Genomic DNA, 7,286 nt, shown 5'->3' on the forward strand with positions numbered 1-7,286 from the left:
AAATAAGCCATGATTGGCAAGATCAGAATTTGGTGTGTTCTGATCTCCCGGCCTCTAGTTCCATCTGTATAAATAGCCCAGTGTGCAAACGCTGCCGTGAACGACTGACTTCCTTTTTCACCAGAGACCTTGGGCAGGGCGGCGGTTTTGCCCATAATAAAGTCATCAGTATGTTTGTGGCTGTAACCGGGCCAGTCATTTCTCGGCTTCCCACCCACGCACCTTGGTGCCGCGGATCTGCAGGTATCCCTGGTCGCTCGCTGCGTGGACTGGCTCAGAGATGCAGGGGGGAGTGGAGATCATGGCAAGGAGCAGCGGTCCGCGCGCCCCGGCCCGGCACCTGCCTGCCTGGGGTCAGCGCCACGCGCCTGAGCTTCCGCCGCGACACAGGCTGCCCAGGTTTTTTTCCAAGGGCATCTGGAAGAGACTCGGGGAGGGTCCCGACGAACCACGTGGTGATCCCTGGAGGCCGAGCTGAGGCGCATGGGCGGAAACGACCCCTGGTCTCTGCTTTCTGCTTGAAACGCTCGGCTCTGCACATACCACAAGTTTTTTCAGAGGTTAGCCAGATTTGCATCTTTCTCCCCCAAGCTAGAGGAAGTGCTGGAGGAAGTCACGGATTAAAAGAATGGGGCGCAGGCTTAGGTTAGGGGCTCTTCTTGGCAGCTTTCCCTTTTAGCTAGAAACCCCAATTACCTTTACGCTGTTAACCCTCGACGGCACGGGTCAGTGGTGTACCCACTTGGAGTTCATTATCTCAGAAAGCCCTTTCTCTCCCTTTAAACACGAGCTTTAAACTAATCAGCTGCCGTTGTCCAGTGATTCAGCTCCAGCTCCCTGGGGGGACACCAGCAAATCACAGGACAGCTGCTCTTAACACGGAGAATGTAGAGCTGCGCACAGGGTGTCGGGCGAAGGTCATGGCCGTGGCACTGGAAGGGAGGGCCAGAGGAGAGAGGAGGTCTGGATGGCCCTTTCTCTTTCGCCTTGGGAACGAGGATGAGCCTGTCTTTGATGCCTTGACTGGTTCTGCACTCTTTTCCTCCCGTCCTAAATTCAGCGACGTGATACGTATTTAAGGAGTCGGCCAAACCTCAAATTACACTGTCTGAGAACCGAGCCACTGCAAAGAAAGCAGTTCGATTATTGGCATGAAACAACAGGACGCTGGCGCGTGGAGAAACCACTAGTAAAAGTGGAAGGAAATGGCTTCGGAAGCTACGGTTACTTGTGTAAAGGAAGCTCAAGTACCTACCATCCATTTCTGATCAAGCCTGAAAGTAAGTCTGTGCGTGTCAGCGGCTGTCAGGAGGGCTCTGCTGGCCCCCTGCTCTATCTAAACGTTCTGGCTCTGTTCAGCCTGGGCCTGGGATGCTGAGAGCCACGGGATGCTGAGAGCCACCTTTCACTGGTTTCCATTAGGGACTCTCTTGTGCCAAGCACATCCTGAGTCTTGTCGGGCTTCCTCAAAGTTGGGGGCGTTTGTGGCCATGGTGTCTCACCAAGCAGTGCTGAGCTCTCTGCCATCTCCCCTCTCCTCTGGGGCTCCTCCCGCAAACTCTGGGTCTCATTCACTGCAGCCTCGGTTGGCCCCTAACGGCTCCAAATTTTTCTCCACTAACAGTGCGCATTACGTGCCCCTTTCCAAAGGGCTTGGTGCCGAGGCCGACATCTCCGCCCTCAGCTTGCTTTCACAAACCAACCCACACGTTTGGCACAAAAAAAGACCTTCCCAGTAACATCTTCTCCCCTTGCTGGAGTGGTTGGGGGAGATGGAAGGCAAAAATGCGTCCTTGCTGTGACAGAATGCATGGATTCCCAGGTTTTCTCTGCCCCCTGAGACAGTCTGAGCCTCACTCCTGTGACATTGTGGGAAACCCGGCCCCCTCCCCCATATCTTTGGGGCTCCCTCTGGGACAGCTGAGAGATGCTACCAGCCCAGTGGCTCGCTCCAGGAGCCCACTGCTCAGGGCTCCTCCCTGCTCAACTCTGGCCATTTCGCAGCCGCCAGTCTGTGCTGCAGGGGCTCCCTCCAAGTCCGCTTCTCAGGGAAAGAGGGATCCCGGGCCCTCCCTCCCATTCTCCAAGAAATGGTTAACCTAAGGCTCTTGCGTTTAACGAACTTTCCAGAGCTTGAAGATAGTCCAATGGAATTACAATGCAGAAAACAGAAGCAAAATCAATATGAGGTATTTATGGACTGAATGTTTGTGTGCCCCTCAAATCCATATGGTAAAGCCTTAACCCCCAGGGTGGCCAATTTGGAGTTTGAGCTTTGCAGGAAATAATTAAGGCTAAATGAGGTCATAAAGGCGGGACTCTGATCCCATAGGATGAATGTCGTCTTAAGAAGAGGGTCTAGAGAGCTCACTGTCTCTGCACACGAGTGTGCTCACAGACAGGGAAAGGCCATGTGGGTACACAGTGAGAAGGCGTGCCATCCAAAGCCCAAAGGGAAAGCTCTCAACCAGACACCAACCATGCCAGCACCTTGATCTTGGACTTCAGCCTGTGAAAAATAAGCTTCTGTTGTTTAAGCCACCCAGTCTATGGTATTTTGTTATGGCGGCCCCAGCTCTCTGGGTCCCCGCCTGCAGGCTATCCCACACTCCCTACGGGCCATCGTATGGTCACTCTTGCCTGCCCTGGACTGGCCAGAGCAGCTCACGTGCTGGCTCAGAGACCCTCCGTCTCTTGCTCCTCCCTGTCTCTTGGCCCCAGGCAGAGAGAGGAAAATGCCATAATGCCATAAACGAGCTCTACAAAGACCTCCCTGCCCAAAATGAAGATGGGTTTTTATTTAACATCTCTGTCTGAAGCAGTTTCATCTGGATGACACCGCTGGCTTTTCCAAGAACCAGCCTCGTTGGGGAAAAGGGAGCATCTCTCTATCAGCCTTCTACCCTCGAGTGCAGAAGGCAATGCAGCTTCTTTTTCCTTTAATAATAAGAAAAATTTTAGACATTTACAAAATTGATAGAATAGTACAAGGAGTGCTCACATACCCTTTACCTAGCCTGAACAATTGCCAGCATTGGCCTTGTTTGCTTTATCTACATACATGTAGCTGTGTGTGTGTGTGTGTGTGTGTGTGTGTGTGTGCCTGTGTGTGTCTGTGTATGTGTTTGGCTGGTTCATTTAAAAGTAAGTTTTACAGGAGCACCTGGATGGCTCAGTCGGTTGAGCGGCCGACTTCAGCTCAGGCCGTGATCTCACTGTTTGTGAGTTCAAGCCCCGTGTTGGGCATTGTGCTGACAGCTCAGAGCCTGGAGCCTGCTTCAGATTCTGTGTCTCCCTCTCTCTGCTCCTCCCCGCTCAAGCTCTCTCTCTCTTTCTCAAAAATAAACATTAAATATTTTTTAAAGTAAGTTGTACAAATTGTGACACTTTATCCCTAAACATTACAGCTTGCACCCCCTAAGAATAAGGACATTTTACAAATCACTACACCGTTAGCCTCTAGGGAAAGCAACAGTATTTCCATAATACACACAACTTTTAAAATAGCCCTTTCATTGTTTCTGCTATTCCGTCCTGACACCTGAGGCCACAAAACAGCAAGAGGTGTCAGTACTTGGGAAGGCCAGTGTCCAATTCCCCCAACCACATTGGGAAATAAAGTTGCTAGGGTCTTAGGTGTAGGATTAACTTATGATCAGAGCAGAGATGGGTAAAGTTACCCATCTGCAAGGGCTGCCAGGTCTTCAACATATGACTGGGTGTCCAGATGAAAGGTATTAACATATCTAAAGAAAAACCCTTTCTGGTCAGAAAAGGCCAAGATCTGGAGCAAAGACGAGATCCAGAAGCAAACGTTTCAGTGGCCATCACGTGCCGTTAAGACTGCCTGCTCTCCTGGATTGAACCAGACATCTGGCTGTTTCAGCTTTCTGTCTGATAAAACAAAATGCTGCTTTTCAAAGGAAACCTGAAAATGTCTATGAATGTCAAGAGGCTGTGAGTGGGAGCTCGGTGTTTCTGATCCCTGCGTGGTGAGAGAGGCACAGAATGGATATTCCAACTCGCTGGAGATGCTCTCCCTGTGGCTCTAAAGTCAGAAGTAAAACTTGGTTTTCAGGGCAAGCTCTGTTCTGCTGTGCTCTCTGTCGGTCATACGATGTGAGAAAAGTGTATGTTTATGGGGTAGGTGGTAGTGCTGGGTATAGGTGAGGCACCAAATATAAATATTATAGATAGGGCTGTTAGGTGTTCTGAGTTACAGTTTTCTCCCTGGGAGGTTTTGAAGGCAGCTTTTGTGGGGGCCCTGGATGGGAGTCCAGGGACAGCAGGGAGGGGAGAGGCTCTCTGTTCTGAAGATGTCACCTGGATTTAACTGCACGGGTGGTGATGGGTCATAGACGTGGTGGCCGATCAGTGTGGGGTTTTTTCACTTTTGGTTGTGCCTCACAAGCAATCACTCCTACCCACCCCTTTTCAGAAGAAGGCCTGCAGGGCTCTTGGTTGTTGCCCCCATCGTCCCCTCACCCAGACAGGAGAAGAGATCTAGCTGGCCAGAGGTGGTGGCAGTGAGCATGCGTGACTGGAAGGGATGGGAGGAAGGCACTGCCAGGGTTTATGGACGCCTGGGGGAAGCTGGGTGCCCAAAGGGGCCCGTTCGTTGTTTTACCTTCCATTCAAACTCAAAATTCAAACCAATACTTAAATCGTTAGGAACAAAATTGTGCAACATGGTTAGTTTGAGGAGTCTACTCATTTGGCCAATGGTCTATTGACCCCTCAAGGAAGCCTCAGAAGCCAGTGAATAAGAGCTGTGGAAGTGAAGCCCAGAAAGATTTTTCTAGGACATTTGCCAGCTACACAGCATTGTCAGAATATGGTTGTATTTCCAGGAAAAAAAAAAAAAGCTGGTGGCAGGGAATACCATTAATTAGTTATTCCCGAGTGTCTTTGCATCTTCTGGAGGATTGTACTACACCCTACTTGGTCTGTTTGCTGTTTGGAAATGGGGACATGTGCCTCAGTGTGTGGGATTCCTATTAAACATGAAATTTGACCCCGCAAGTACTATTGAATCCCACAAGTATTGTCCATGTAGGAGTGGGCCTCAGCTAATGGACTTCAAATATCCCAGTCCCATTTGAAAGGCCCTCTCTGTAACAAGAAAGGTGAGCTGGCTCTCGTAGCATGATACCATTTAACGTGGAGTGTTCTGATTTCCCTTCATTCAGATTCCATGCCGGAAAAACAACTCTTTTTAGCTGCCTGGGGCTATTGTAACAAAGTACTACAAACTGGGTGGTTTCAAACACTAGAAACTTATTTCTCTCACAGTTCTTGTGGCCGGAAGTCTGAAATCAAGATGTCTGCAGGGCCACACTCCCACCGAAATGTGTAGGAGAGAAGGCTTCCTTGGCTCTAGTTTCTGGTGTTTTCTGGCAATCCTTGGTGTTCCTCACTTCTAGATGCATCTCTCCAATCTCTGCCCCTGTCGTCACATGGCTGTGATGTCTGTGTGTCTCTGTGTCTCTTCTTATAAGGACACTAGTCAGAACGGACAGTCACCCTATGACCTCAATATTAACTTAATCAGACCTGCAAAGACCCTAAGTCCCAATCAGGTCATGTTTACAATGAATGGGGGTTGGGCCTCAACGCATGTCTTTGGGCGGTGGGGGGACTCAGTTAAACCCTTAGCTTATGCTGTTGTGTCCATGGAGACTCCCTTCTGGGAAAGTATGTCTTTGTCATACGTCCTTTAAGTATTCCAATTCCTGTGTCAATGATTTCTTATTGTAAAATTTCTACATTTGACTTAGAGAATGGTTTCGCTTTCCATGTAGCTGGGCTGTAGGAAAATAAGGCCCTGACTGACTATATGTGGACTGGGGTTTTCCATTTCCAGAGAGAATAATGTCTCAGTGTGAGCTAATAAACCGGCTTTCCACTTTGATTCATCTCATGATCTGTCTCTGCAAAGAGAGGAGCAATTACCATCTCTGTGCCAACAAAACCAAATTTCTGAACTTCTAGAGGCTGAGGAATAAACTTTGTGCTAATTTACCAAGATAACGACCAATCATAAGGAGCACAAGGCAGCTGTGGCATCTGGGTATTCCCCAGGCCAACGACCCAGTATTACACTTGCCATGTGGTCCCGCGTGAGGCCTGTTATTTGTCTTGTTTTGGATTTCCAATATATGGGCTTTTGTTCTGTGTGAGGAATAAGTATTCCAAAGAGCGTTTGGTCCCCTTGGTAAAGCAAACAAAACTCCCAACCACAGACAAAAAGAGTTGATTAAAACCAAGAATGTTTCAGATCTTGTCTCAGATTCAAACTTACTAAGAAAACAGATAATTTTTAAAGAAAATTGGTAAGATTGTTGGTATAATGAAGTAACCCAATGCATCAGTCAAAAGAATCCTGATCATGGCAAAGTCTCAAATCTCTGAGGTTATGAAATCAAATTTCAGCAGATTCATTCTAGAGGACAGCGGGGTTTTCTTTTTCAATTTTAAGTGAATTAACTAGTGAGGAAATGCAGTGCAGATGTATAACGTTTATGACAGGCGGTGAATCTGGCACCTTCCATGGCAATAAAACAGAGACACCTGCACCCTGTTCAGCTAAGGCAGAAGACACTGGCATAAACAGTGGTTGTGTGAAGATGAGGACCAGATGACTGATGGGGCTCTTTCAAGGGAATGGCTGAGGTAGCAACTGACCAGAAGTGGGGGAGGTTATTTAGTTGACCAGGGTCCAGATGGCAGGCAGGCTTGCCTGAAGGGTAGCACTGTAGGGCAGCGGGGAGGAAAGGCAGGGTTAAGCTGACCTGGAGCAAATCTCTCAGGACAGTGCTTCTCAGATGCCAGTGTGCCCAAGAGAATCACCGGGAGAGCTTTTTAAAAACACAGATTCTGATTCGGTACATCTGGAGTGAGGCCCATATATCTGCATTTCTATCAAGGTGAGGCAAATGCTGCTGGTCTGTGAACCCCATTGTGAGTAGCACAGTGCTAGAAAACACCTCAAAGCTGGGAGTCGCTACTGGAGTTAATTTTCTGTGGAAACAGCGAGTCCTCAGAGAAAGAGGAGCTTGGGAAAGCAGTGTTAGGCTGTGTGTCTGTTAGCACGGTGCAGCTGCTAATGGCAGGCATCTGAGAGCCCAATGTTAATCACACCTAGCGAGTAGAAAGCTTATAAGGGTTTCCCAGGGTTTTGCCAGTTGGGCAACGCCTCTCAGAAGGTAGAAAAGCCAGATGGTTTTAAATAGCTCGCTCTTAAAAAAAAAAAAAAAAAAAGTCTATGGGGCACCTGGGTGGCTCAG

General features: G+C 48.7%; 1 long non-coding RNA gene across 1 annotated transcript; it reads left to right on the plus strand.

Moving 5' to 3' along the window:
* The first annotated feature begins 221 nt into the window (after positions 1-221).
* LOC109277381 (uncharacterized) lies at positions 222-5,911 on the plus strand. Its single transcript, XR_008421574.1, has 2 exons — positions 222-1,280; positions 5,293-5,911. It is a non-coding gene; the product is annotated as an uncharacterized LOC109277381 (long non-coding RNA).
* The last annotated feature ends 1,375 nt before the right edge of the window (positions 5,912-7,286 follow it).

Source organism: Panthera pardus, unplaced genomic scaffold (genome assembly GCF_024362965.1).
Source record: "Panthera pardus isolate Hobbes unplaced genomic scaffold, ASM2436296v1 HiC_scaffold_13, whole genome shotgun sequence".
NCBI classification, from domain to species: Eukaryota; Metazoa; Chordata; class Mammalia; order Carnivora; family Felidae; genus Panthera; species Panthera pardus.